The sequence below is a fragment of the Phocoena sinus genome, chromosome 6 (assembly GCF_008692025.1).
Source record: "Phocoena sinus isolate mPhoSin1 chromosome 6, mPhoSin1.pri, whole genome shotgun sequence".
NCBI lineage: Eukaryota > Metazoa > Chordata > Mammalia > Artiodactyla > Phocoenidae > Phocoena > Phocoena sinus.
Genome location: NC_045768.1, coordinates 5,071,488 through 5,084,722, shown reverse-complemented (window position 1 = coordinate 5,084,722; position 13,235 = coordinate 5,071,488). Strand labels below are relative to the sequence as shown.

Sequence of the window (13,235 nt, the reverse complement as noted above, 5' to 3'; positions counted from 1 at the left end):
TAGCAGAAGAAAAAAAGAGCCTAAACTGAACAAACTCTTGCCCATTGGTTCATGCCAGCTCTCCCCAGCTTTGCCCTGTTCGGTGCACTCATTCCATACCTCCTTTCAGTGTTCCAACCCTGGGTAGTGCTGTTTACTTTTTAATAACTTTAATGAAATGAAACCGTCTCCTTGAATGTCCCTCTCTACATCGCAGGCAGTCTCTTGGAGCTAAATGACCCCAAGGTCCAGCCTTGGTCCAGCCTTCATGCTCTGCTCTCTTCCTCCTCTTTCCTATCTCTGTCCTCTCTGGGTCCTGAGTTCTGGGAGAGCTTAGACGGGCACCTTCACAGTCCTAGAGAAATCCCAGGTGCCAGCCCTGGGTGACGGCATCAGATCACAGACAACAGCCCCCCTACCTGCCCCAGCATCTTAGCCTTGTTTTCCCCAGGAAAGGCTCAAACGTCAGAGTAGCACTGCTGGGTTCAAATCCTTGCTCCACCACCCATGCCATTAGTGACCTTGATTTCCTTAACCCTAAAGTGGGAACAATAATAACTGTCTCCCAAGCATTGAATTATCTCTTGTAAAGTGCCTAGCAGCCTGCCCAGCTGGGAAAAGTGCTCAATAAACAGTACCCATCACCGTGGCTGTTGTCACCCCAGAGAAGTGCAGAATGAGAATGATTTCCTGAATCCGTGACAAAACCTGGGGTCTGTGGTACAAGTGAAGCACCCGCTGCCATTTAAATCCCACGGACTTAGCAGCCTTTGCTGTCCCCAGAGGGCGTCACTCCCCTTCTCGATCTGCCACCAGAGCAGAACACTTGTCCACTTGACTTTCTCTCTGCTTGCCATCTGTAATATTTCCTCACCTGTCTTTCAGAGCACTCAAAGCCCTCCAAACTTTTCATCTTTTTTTTGGTTCTCTCTCACCAGATAATAAAAAGAGGTAACCTCCTGGTTCTTAAAGAGTTCCAGAGTCCCTTACCTCCCAGCCAACAAGGTCAAGGGCCAGACACTCATTCCTCCATTCAACAATATTCAAATATTTAAAAAATTATTTATTCATATTTATTTATTTATTGGGCTGCGTAGGGTCTTAGTTGCGGCATGCGGGATCTTCTCTAGTTGCCCCACTGCATGTGGGCTCTTAGCTCCCAGACCAGGGATGGAATCCGCGTCCCCTGCATTAGAAGGTAGATTCTTAACCACTGATCCACCAGGGAAGTCCCCAACTACATTCAAACATTTATTGAGCGCCTACTGTGTGCCAGGCACCTTGCTCAGTGCTAACCATAACCTTAACCGTAGTCCTACTCAGGCTGAAATGGGTTAACTTTCCTCCCAGGTCTGACTGTGTGGCCTCAGGCAAGTTACTTAACCTCTCAGAGTCTCCATTCCTCACCTGTGAACTGGAACAATAATATCTGCCACTGAGTTCGGATTAAATGAGACCAACCACTCCCCTGCGGCTGGCGTTCACCGTTGGTGTTTACGGTGTATATGGACAATTGCCAGAAATGATTTGGATTCCAGGCTCCAGATACGTTTCTTTTTGTCTTTGCTTTTTCAAATCGTTTGTTTTCCTAATTGCCAAAGCATCTAGAATTAAAAAGTGAGTATCCCCCTCAGCCCTCGCGACCTCACACCGCAGAGGTAACCAAGAGCAGAGCGCATTCTCCCTGACCTTTTGTCTGGCATTCACACAAATACACAAACACTCAAGGGAATTGGTTTATTACGTTTCATCTTACGAAAATGGAATAAAGTATCTAGACTGTGCAACAACCTTGCTTTTGAAGTAACAATGTATTATTACTTCAGTTTCCTTTCCGTGCTTACATCAAATACGTATTTTAACAAGATCCGGGCTCACGGTCTGGCAGCAGGCGCTGCGGTTCTGCAAGGGGAGGGGGCGGAGATCCGGGCTCTCACCCCTCCCTTCCCAACCCTCCCTGCGTCAGGGCCTCACCCGGCCCGGCCCCCTCCAGCCTAGCCCCCCTTCTTCCGGACCTCTCTCCCCGCCTCTCGCCCCAACCCCCTTCACTGGGCCTCCTCCCCTTCCCGGCCCCCCCCCCCATCCCACGGATCCCTCCCCCTTCTCTCCGCGGGCCCCTTCTAGGGCCCCCACTCCGGGTCCTCTTCCCAGGCCCCTTCTCCCGGCTCCGTCCCCTGGGCCCTCCAGCCCCTCCTCCGGGCCCCTCCCGCGAGCCCCTCCCCCTCCCAGGTCCCCCATCTCTCATACCCCTCCCCCTCCCGGGACCCCAGCCTCCTCACGGGCCTGGGGGCGGGGCGGGCGTCGCGGATCCCGGGAGGCGCGGCAGGGGGCGCTGCGCTGGCCGAGGCGCGGCTGCGGGCGGCGGCGGCGGCACCAGGAGGAGGCGGGAGGACGCGGGGGCGGTGGCAGGCGGGGGGCGGGGAGCTGAGCGCGAGAGGGAGACGAGCGGCTAGACATAGGCTCCGAGGCTCCAGCGAGCGAGCGACGAGCGAGCCCGGGAGGGAGGGAGCGAGCTAGCAGCCGCGCCGCCGCCTCGCAATCCGCCGCCATCCCGCCGCCTCCGCGCCCGACCGCCGCCCGACCGCCATCGCCCGGCCCAGTCGCGCCCGCGGAATCAGACCAGGTGGGCCTGGGGCGCGGGGCGGCGCGGGGCCGGGGCGGCGGCGGCGGCGGCGGGCGCGGCGCTAAGATGGAGGCGGCGCGGCCCGGCCGGCTTTGTCTCGGCGGCGGCTGACTGACAGCGGCGCCCGGGCCCGGCCGACCTTTGTCCGCGAGCACCGGCCTCGGCCCGCCCCGCGCCGCCGCCGTTGGCCCGCGGGGCCGGGCCGGGGGCGGCCGGGGGGCGGCGGGCGGCCAGCTCGCCATTGTTGTGGCGGCGCCGCGCGGCTTGGGCTCGGCTGACTGCGGGGTCGGGCCGCTCCCCTCGCCGGGCCCGCAGCCCCCGCACCCCGGGGCCGGGCCTGGGCGCAGCGCGGCTGGGGGCCTCCGGGGGAGGGGCCGTCGGGGCGGACGGGTCCCCGGAGCCCCCGGAGCCGCCCCTCATTCCGGCGGCCGCGAATGCCTCGGCGGTCGGGGGCGTCGGGGCTGGTTTCCTGCCGCCCGGCCCCATCTTGCTTCCTAGCGAGAGCGGCTCCGGGTTGCAGAGCCGGGGTCGCGGCGACCCTCGGGGCCGGCGGTCGGGGGTGGAGTCGCCTAGCCTTTTCGGGTCCCCCCGGGTGTCCCCGAAGTTGATGGTCAGGGGTGGCTGGCCTGTGTGCCAGGGACAGGGGGTTAACAGCCGCCCAGACGGCCGCGGTTTGAGTGCGGGAAGAAGAGGATTATTTTCAAAACACTTAATGCTCTGTTGCTGAAAATGTTTAATAATAAACAGGATGTCGCTGCTCAGGGCCTGCCAGATGGGTTTTTTTTTCTCCTTTCCTTTTTCTTTCTTTTTCTCCCCTCCCTCTGCCTTCTAAGTAAAACCTAGCACTGTTGAAATCGCGGGTCTCTGAAGAGTGTATTTGCCTACATAAAATTGGAAGGCGTTTTTTTCCTTTTCTTTTCTCCCTCTTTCTAAATATCGTGGGAGGTCCGAGCCCACCTTAGGCAAGCCGAGGAGGTGTTTTTCAGGGGAATGGTTCGCTTGAAGGAAGTGGGAGAAGGGCTGGGGGAGGCCCTCCGGAGTGTGTCATTTGCTAAATGGCTGCCCGGGAGAAACCTTTAGAAGGCTTTGGTTTACGGGATTGTTAAATTGCCCCTGAGATTTTTTTTTTCCCTTTAAGGTTTTGTATGCATTTTAAGTGCTTTGTATATTATAATCTACTTTGGTTTTTGTAATCATCCGTTTGAAGTCTTAGCGTGGTTTCTCCGAATACAATTGCAGCTATCTAGCCCAGCGTGCGCAGTGCTGTGGTGGAAGGTGGGAGTGGGGAGGCCCAGGCTTTGGGGTGCAAATCCTGCTTCTGTCGGAGAACTCTGGAATTCTCAGAGCCTTCATCGGCATACGTAGGGACATTGCATCCTCCACCTGAAGATGGTTGAAGGACCTAGAAGAGGGCCTGCCACACAGTTGGTGCTTAATAGTTGCTTCTCCTGAGGCTGTTTGTATGCCTGCCATCAAGTCCTAGGGTGGAAGTTAGCCACTTGTGGTGCCACCCGTTGTGCTGAGCCGTCAGGTGGATGCCACAGGTGCTGGGCTAAGGCATGGCCAGGGGAAGACTTCAGGGCACAAAACATAACTGGGTTCTTGCTTATTCCGTGCTGGGCCTCTGTGGGGAGACAAGGATGGGAAAGAGCAGTATTTGGAGCCCTCAAGGACTACATAGACCCGGGCTGTGTGGTGGTAGGTCTCTGTCCTTGGATCCGAGGTGCCTGCCTCTTCCGAGTCTGTTCCTGCAGCTCGGGTTAAGGCACAGCAGAAAAGTACAAGATACTAGATGCTAAGGACAACAGGCAGAGGCCCAGGGAGTCTCTGCCTCTTGAGGATAACTGTTTTCCTTTGGGAATGGCAGAAAATCATTTGCTTGTTTGGGCAAGTGTGTCTCGTGGAGCCTGGATTCTGGTCCTCATTGGGTTACCGTACACAAGTTTCAGTCTCAGGTCCTGCATCTGTAAAATGGGAATAATTAAGTCTTGCCTTGGGTATCTGTTGGGTCCCTTGGGAGCCTCACATACTATTTGCAGCAAAGCACTTCCGTCCACCAGAGGATGATGAAAATATGTTTTCGGTTACCTAGTTTTCTGGTTTCTTTCTCCTAGTTCCTGATCTTTTTCTCCTGTTACCTTGGTTGGTGGAACCACCTCAAATTCTGTCCACAGCTAACGTTTTGATTTTGCCTGGAAGCACCAGAATGGCCTAGAAGAGCTAGGCTGCTCAGCCAAATCTGGGGTGTGTGCTGTTTATGGGAGACCATAGGAAGGACTGAGGCTAATACTCAGGGAGACTGACCCCAGCCTTGGTCACGGGTGAGGGCTGAGGCCCAGGTTACCTCTGGGCCAAACCTGTAGCTTGTTTGTAAAGGGCCTTGGAGACAACTCTGCTTGGACATACGGTGGTTTTGCAGTTTAGTGGGGAATTTGTTTTGGTTCATTTTGGCATTCCCACAGACATCTTGGTTGTGTTGTATTGTGTTGTGTTGTGTTTTTTAAACCTCCTTAGAACCTCCTCCTGGCTGTGTGACTGCGACATTCTAGCGGGTCAGGTCATCCTTTTCCTGCTTCCTGCCTCTTGGCCCATTCTTTATATGTGATTTCAGTCTGGCTCTGCACTGTTGGGTTAGCTGGGTGGTTAGGGGAGGTGATGAATTAGCTCCGTCTCCCACAAGCCTTTTTGATTACCTGTGAACTTCAGTTACCACTGGCTCCCTAATGCTGCTTGCATGGTGGAGGGGCCTGTCATGCCCTGCAACATTTTGGGTCCTCTCCGGGCTCCTTCTAGTGCAAACGGGTAAAAGGAGAGCCTGAGGAAGGAAGAGCCGGAAGACCTTGGGAGAGAGGAATTTCAGGAATGGCAAGTCAGAACCAGTTCCTGCGCAGTGTGGTTGCCTGGAGCCCGGCGGGATGTTTGTTACGCCTTTTGGTTGGTCCATCCCCCCACCCCCTTTTAAATTTAACTTCTTTTTTTCCTGAAGGATTATTTTATTGTGCTTTCAAGATTTTTTTTTTTTTTTTTTGCCTTGCACAAAGTACTGACTCATGTTGCTAATGGCTGTATGCTGGTTGTATGTCTTATTATTCTGCTGGTTTAGGACTGTTCATTTCTATGTTTGTTTCTGTTTCAAACCAGAACAGGCCAGTTGGGCCAGTACACGTATTTCTAAATTTGATAATGAGGCTTCTCTACTTTCAAATGTGCGTATCTTGTTATGGGTGGGCAGGTGTTAAATAGGGCCCATCTACACTAGATTTTAAAGCGATGCGTTTCCCTCTGAAGAATAAAATTTCCAGCAGAGATCTGTCGGGGTTTGTGTCCTGAAATCTCATATTTTAGTCAGGGCAAACTAGACTATCTTCTTTTCCAATCATAACTTGATTTCTTTCTGAAGATCCTTTTCTGGGGCTTGTACAGACTTGGGAACCTTGGGTCTGTCATTTGAACAAATAAATAAAGGCGTAATCTGAAAAATATATGTATGTATAACTGAGTCATTTTCCTGTATACCTAAAACTAACACAATACTGTAAAGCAGCTATACTTCAATTAAAAAAATAGATAAACAGCGAGGATTTACTGTATATCAAAGGGAGCTACATTCAATATCTTTTAATAGTGTATAATGGAAAATAATCTGAAAAAGAAAAATATGTATAACTACATCACTTTGCCGTACCCCTTAAACTAACAACATACTTTAAATCAACTATATTTCAAAGAAAAAAAGGCGTGGCCTGTGGTGCTGGAGATGGGAGTGAGGTGAGAGATGGTAAGCCTTCTGGTGAAATAAAACTGTTTATGACAAGCTTTTGGGTGTACAAAGTGCCATTTGGACCGGCCTCCTCCCCTGGGAGCTTGGAAGACCTGGGCTGTGCTGTCGGTGATATCACCGAGTCTCTGTGGGTGGCACGTCGGAGTCTGCTCGGGGAGGGAGGCCTGCCCTCGTGACTTGAGCCAAAAGTCTTGGTCGAGTTTGTTCTTAACTGTACTTGTTGATTTTTTTGTTTTATTTTTTTCCGTGTGGCCTGAGCTGAGGGCTGGGTTGCTCTGTAAGGTGCCAGCAGCGTGGTTGGCTTGTAAAGCTTGTGCATGCAGCAGGAGGTGTCTGTGGGCAAAGTGCAGTCTAAAGTTGCTGGCTGTCCTGGTCCTTCGCATTCTTTTTCAGATGACTTCTCTCGGCTCTCACCTCTACAGCTGGTTTTGTAGCTCTGCTCTGTATCCTTTCTTCCTCCTTTCAAGAAAACTACCAGCCTTTTTCTCCTTGTGGTGGTGCAGAAGCAGTATGTATTGCTTTTAGAAGTCACTGCTGAACATCGGCCAGGCACGGTGCGTTTTTCCCCATTCATAAAAGGAACATTTTCACTGAAAAAAAATTTGCAAAATTCTGAAAAGTATAAAGACAAAAATAAAAACAAAAATCACCTGTAACTTCACCATCCAGAGATACCTGCATTAAGACTGGTGTATTTCTTTCCTTTGATTTTATGGGTTTTTTTTCAAAATCAGAAAAATATACTATATCCACTATTGACGGATCATAGTTCCTCTTAACGTTATAGTATGTTTCTCTAAGTTACTGAAAAGATGATTTTTTAATAATTGCTGTTATATGGATATGCCATGATTCGCTTAATTCTCTCTTATTAGACATTTAGGTGGTTGTTACCCATTTTTTTGTTATTATAAACATAACTTTAGGGAGCATCCTTGCACGTAAACCTTGGGTTCACATTGCTGATTATTTCCCGCAAGTGGAATTTCCCGGTCGGAGGGTATGCAGGACCCTGCTTTGGCTCTCTCTGGGGCAGCACCAGTTTCCTCCTTGGTCACTCCATCTTCAGCCTTGGGCACAAGGCAGCCTCCTTCGTGGACCACTGAGTTCTGGGTGTCTCAGTCCTGGCCAAGCCTTTTGATGAGTGGGGCTTGGGGTCTTACTCCATTTCCTGGTATGAGTCTGGACGAGTGTCTTGACTTAAACGTTTATTGTTCTGGGGACGCAGATGTGGATGCCCCACTTGTGTTCCTCAGGAGCTCATGGTCCAGTGCGGGGAGGCAAGCACCTCCTTACAGAGGCCTTCGGGAGCTCCTCAGCCCAACTCCATCATCACCCGCCTGTTGCATCATCTTTCTTAACCCTGTTGCTTTTCTATTTTTTTCTTTTTTAAAATATTTATTTATTTATTTGTCTGCATTGGGTCTTAGTTGCGGCACGCGGGATCTTAGTTGCGGGCATGCAGGATCTTTAGTTGCGAGCATGCGGGATCTTTAGTTGCTGCATGCGAACTCTTACTTGTGGCGTGTGGGATCTAGTTCCCTGACCAGGGATCGAACCTGGGTCCCCTGTATTGGGAGCGTGGAGTCTTAACCACTGGACTACCAGGGAAGTCCCCCCTCTTGCTTTTCTTTACAACTCTTTTCACAACTTAACGGTTTTTTTAAACAATTATTTTATTGTGGTAAAATACACATAACATTTATCATTTTCACCATTTTTAAGTGTACATTCACAGTGTTGTGCAACCGCTGTCCATCTCCAGGACTTTATCATCTCAGTAGATTGAAACTCTGCACCTATTAAACACCCGCCCCCCCCTCCCCCCCTGCCCCCCATTCCCCCTCCCCTAGGCCCTGGCAAGAGTCATTTCACTTTCTGTCTCTATGAGTTCGATTAGTCTGGGTCCCTCAGATAAGTGGAATCATCCAATCTTTGTCCTTTTGGTGAATGGCTTCTTTTACCTAGCATAATTTTTCAAGTTCATCTATCTGTGTTGTTGTGACGTGTGTCTGGATTCCATTCCTTTTTAAGGCTGAATAATATTTCGTTACACACATACTCCACATTTTCTTTATCCATTCATCTATCGATGGGCGACAACTTGGAAGTAGATTTTTTTTAATTTACTGGATTGTCCCTCTGCCCCGGTGGAGTGAGTGAGTGTCACACGAAGCAGATTCTTTTGCTTCTGTCCCTCCCTGTGCTCTGTGTCTCACACAGAGGGCACTCCGTCAGCACGTGTAGGATGAGCGATGGGGCTACTTAAGGGGGTCTGGTGGGAGCCCACCGAGAAGTCGAGCCCAGCTCAGCCTGGGTTCCAGTGGTCAGGGAAGGCCTTCTGGAGAATGTAGCAGACTTGAAGCAAGCACCTCTCGCAAATAGTCAGCGAGCCCTGGAGTATTAAAAATGTGTTTCTAAGTTGAAATCAGAAATGCATGGGCCACAGAAGAACGCTGGTGGGTCAGCTTGCTTTCCAGAGTCTCAGGCCCTTCGACTGTGGACGTGGTGGGAGTGCTCTGGTGGGGCGGGGGCCGGGGCCACCCAGGAGGCAGGTAGGACTTCACCTCCAGTCATTGAGTTGATTCTCCCAGCGTGCTTTGAGCTCATCTCCGTGTGGAATGGGGGGTGAATCTCACTGCAGGACCAACTGGAAAAAGGAGGTCATCTCCTGCACTCTTTCCACAGTTCCTTTGTGTCTTTAGAGCTTTTTTCGGCAGGTGTTGTTTACATCCAGTTCAGAGCTTAGAGCACTGCTCTGTTCCAGGCCGCGCAGAACATGCAGGCCAGTATGGGAGGGCCGACCTGTCAATGGGACTGAATGGGCTGAGTGTTCAGAAATAGTTGGGGAGAGTGGGACGTTGCCCTGAAGCATAAAGTGGGATTCTTTCTGATACAAAATTAATTACAAAAGTATACTTACTGGAAAAAAAAAGAAAGGAAAAAGCAAGGGTACATAGAAAAATGAAAGCTCTTCCTTCTGTCTTCCCAGGTGGTAGCCACTATTTATGGTTTGGTGTGTTTATCCTTCATGTGAATATGGCCCTTTGTAGGCAGGTTTTTGTTGTTGTTGTTGCGGTACGTGGGCCTCTCACTGCTGTAGCCTCTCCCGCTGCGGAGCACAGGCTCCGGACGCGCAGGCTCAGCGGCCATGGCTCACGGGCCCAGCTGCCCCGCGGCATGTGGGATCTTCCCGGACCGGGGCACGAACCCCTGTCCCCTGCATCGGCAGGTGGACTCTCAACCACTGCGCCACCAGGGAAGCACTGTAGGCAGGTTTTTTAAAGAGCAAAAATGGGATCATACTAGTCTTTCTTCATTTTTAAACTTATCATGAGCATTTTTCTGTACTAACATATACAGATCTATCATACTGTTAATGCTTTAAAAATAATACTTAGGAGGTTTTTAAAAAATATGCAAGTGTATGGAAGAAGGAAACAAAAATAGTTCTTAATCCCTTGGCCCAGATATTCCCAGTTGACTTTTTTAAAAAAGTAGTTAGAAAAATTCAATCTGTATTGAAATGCATAAGGGTTCCCCTCCAGTCTCTCTGAAAGGAAACCATTATTTGAAGTTTCTTGTGATTCCTAATAGAAAAAAAAATTATGCATATCATCCATCCATATATATATATATATATATATATATATATATATATATATATATATATTCTTCTTGAAGCAGGTTGCCCTTTTCAATTAATGTCTTGGTGTGCTCCACGAGGGCCTTTTTAGATGTATCACATCATTTATTTTAGCAACTACTTGATTTATCCCGTTTCCTATTGGTGGACAGTTGGGCTGTTTCTAATTTTGGGATATTACACAATTTTGGTAGCATTCAGTCAAATTTCTCTTCAAAAACATGTAATTTGTATATAATAGCATGTGAGAGCGTGTTCCTGTAGTGTGGACTCTTCCCTGTTGAATAGCGTTTTGGTAAGGATTCTGTTAAGCTCTTTTTCAAAAAACTTTGTGCCAGTTTATATACAATAGTATATGAGAGCGGGTGTTTCTGAACTGTGGGCTTTCCTAAATGGACAGCTTTTGGGGGTCATTTTGGGCATGCGCATTTCCCAAATCAAAAGCAGTGACTGTTTCAGGCTTCCTGTAGTCGGTGTAGGATCTCAGGCTGTGATTGGTGTGGACACGTGTATCAGAAATGGCGTTTGCTGTGGACTCCCAGTGCAGAAGTGGCCCTGGGCATCTCATTAGGTAAGGCCAGTGGGGGAACCGGCGGGGGGGTTGTGGGGAGGGGCACAGGTAGCCAGATCTTAGTTTGATTTTCCTTATCGACTAAAATGATGGTACTTGGCACAGAGAGCCTGGCAGAGAGAATTCAGAGGCCTCCTCCGTTTGGAGTTCTCACATAGCCCTTCTGGAGATTTCTGAGGCTCGCATTACAGCCCTTGGTAGTCTTGTTGTTAATGCATCTTACTGTGGAATTTATCCGGAGGCCTGTGCTCTGTTGTGTTCAGTTCTCAACTCAGCCACTTGGCCGCCGGCCCCGACTTTCCCGGCCTGGTTATTCTAGGAGATCACACCTAGTGGGCGAAGTGACTGTGGAAGTGAAGCCCCTGGAAACGCCTGGGTGGTATTTCATCAGGCTGGGGCCTCTGGTGAGGTGAGTGCCCCGGGGAGGTGCCCACTGGCCCTTGCGGGCTGTTATTGTTAGCGGGAACCTAGAGAGAAATCGCGGGGAGAGTTGGGGATGCCTCGCCCCCCTCCTCTGCTCCTTTCCTGAGGGAGAGTAGCCCTTGCCTTTGATGGTCAGCTGCCTTCAGATCCAGGTTCTTCCACTTGCAAGCTGGGTGATTAAGATTATTTAATCTTTTGGAGTCTCTGTTCTCTTTCTCTGCAAAGTACCATAGTAACGCCTGCCTCCTAGAATTGGGGGAGGATTCAGTGGGTCGTACGCTGAAGTGTTTCTGAGGTGCCTGGCACAAGGCGAGCAGGCTCTCAGTAAACAGTAGCTATTAATGGTTCCTGGATTCAGCACCAGCCTGAGGGCCTGGGGGGTTGGAGTAGGCAGGCTTATACACTTGGGTCTCTTTTGTTTACTAGATGCTGGCGTTTCTAATTGTGTGCTAAGCCCTGTGCTACATGCTGAAGATTTAGACCCGAGTCAAACAGCCCCTGCCCTCACCTCCAGGAGCTCAGACACCTTACCAAGGGCCTCCCCTTGGGGTGGGGGCATCGGGGCTCTTTCTGCTGTCCATCTCTCTCTAAGGTAAATACCCCCAGCAGGAGCATTTGATCACTGGCTGCTGCCCTTCCCTGAGTTGGTTCTGTTCTTGGAGAGTTTTAGGTAAATGTCTTGAGAGGAATGAAGATGAGGTTTGTTAAAGTTCATGGCATCAGGCAGACAGGAGGGTTCATTTCTGCTGTTTACACCTTCCTGGACCTTGAACAGGCCTCCTTTACCCCTTTGAGCCTGTTTCTGTATCTGCGGGTGGGTATGGAACCTGCCTCTCAGTGTTGCTGTGATGATGGCGCCTAGTCAGCGCGGAAACAGGATGATGTGTTGCTACTTTATCGCTCAGTTTACCTAGATCTTACAACAATGTAACAGTAACGTACAGGCTTGTTACAAAAAACCCAAACACGCCAGAAGTACACAAAGTAGAAAGAAAAAGTCATTCCTTCTTGCCGCTCTCCTTCAGATTGAGAGATGATGAGTGCTGTCTTGAAAAGTTTCGTTTTCCAGTAACGGGAATGTTTTAATTGAATGTGTGAGTTTCATCCCTGAAGTGACCACTGGAAAACAGGAGATACGAATGTTTATAGGTGTACTTAAGACATTTCATATGTGGTTCCCCAGCATTGTCGCTTCAGTCCTTTCCTGTCTTCTCAAGGAAAAAAGTAAGGGCGGTGGTAATCCTTTGTCCACCTGTATGAGTCCTAACGCTGTGCTGGTCCTACTAGCGGCAGCAGAGAGCAGCTTTACCCAAGTGCTGCCCTCCAGAGATCTTAAGGCAATGTGATGAGCTTTTGATGTGGGAGTTTGGGGTATGGGGGCAGGGTGGGCCGTGTGGTCTGTGATGTGGACTTGGTAGGAAAAGGGGCAGCAGAGTCTGTGATAGTTCAGGAACTGGGGAGAGATGATGGAGTGGGACGGGACTGGGGGCTGTGAGAACAGAGTTCTCTCAGGATGGGGAAGGTCTTGTAATGCCCGTTTATTGTAAATAACCAATGAGTAAAGTTGGTGTGCTTAGGTGAAGGCACATGTTCCTCTTTTCTTTCACTGAAATGATGGGCTGGCATCCCTCTGAAAGCCCCTGGGCAACACTTGGCCCTGAATTTTGGGTTCTTCCTTCTCATAACTTCAGACCTGCTCTTGCCTGATTGGTGGCCCAGGGACTGTCACCATCCTGGGTTTCCTCGAGTCTGAGGCTTGGAGAATAAATAGCATATGGGTTCTGGGGCTGTAGTCCTTTGGGCTTGTTGGAGATCATTTAAACCAACCCAGCCCTTTTAGCTCCCCCACCTTCAGTATATTTTCTGAAGAAAATAAATATTTGGTTTTATTTTCTTAAAAGAGAAGGTGGGGGCTTCCCTGGTGGCGCAGTGGTTGAGAGTCCGCCTGCCGATGCAGGGGACACGGGTTCGTGCCCCGGTCCGGGAAGATCCCACATACCGCGGAGCAGCTGGGACCGTGAGCCATGACCGCTGGGCCTGCGTGTCCGGAGCCTGTGCTCCGCAACGGGAGAGGCCACAACAGTGAGAGGCCCGCGTACCGCAAAAAAAAAAAAAAAAAAAAAAAGGTGGTTTGCGGGGCGGGGGGGGGGGGGTGGTTAGTTGTTGAAGAACCATCTCTGTGTCAGCAGACAACCTCTTGCATGTGGCTTAG

At 50.2% G+C, this 13,235-nt stretch overlaps 1 protein-coding gene across 1 annotated transcript in view; it reads left to right on the top strand.

Moving 5' to 3' along the window:
- Nucleotides 1-2,381: 2,381 nt before the first annotated feature.
- LOC116755570 (protein PRRC2B-like) overlaps nt 2,382-13,235 on the top strand; it is a 41,899-nt gene continuing 31,045 nt past the window's right edge. Inside the window, exon 1 of the mRNA XM_032635213.1 lies at nt 2,382-2,602. The gene's annotated coding sequence lies outside the window, so the exon portion shown is untranslated. The remainder of the gene's footprint in view (nt 2,603-13,235) is intronic.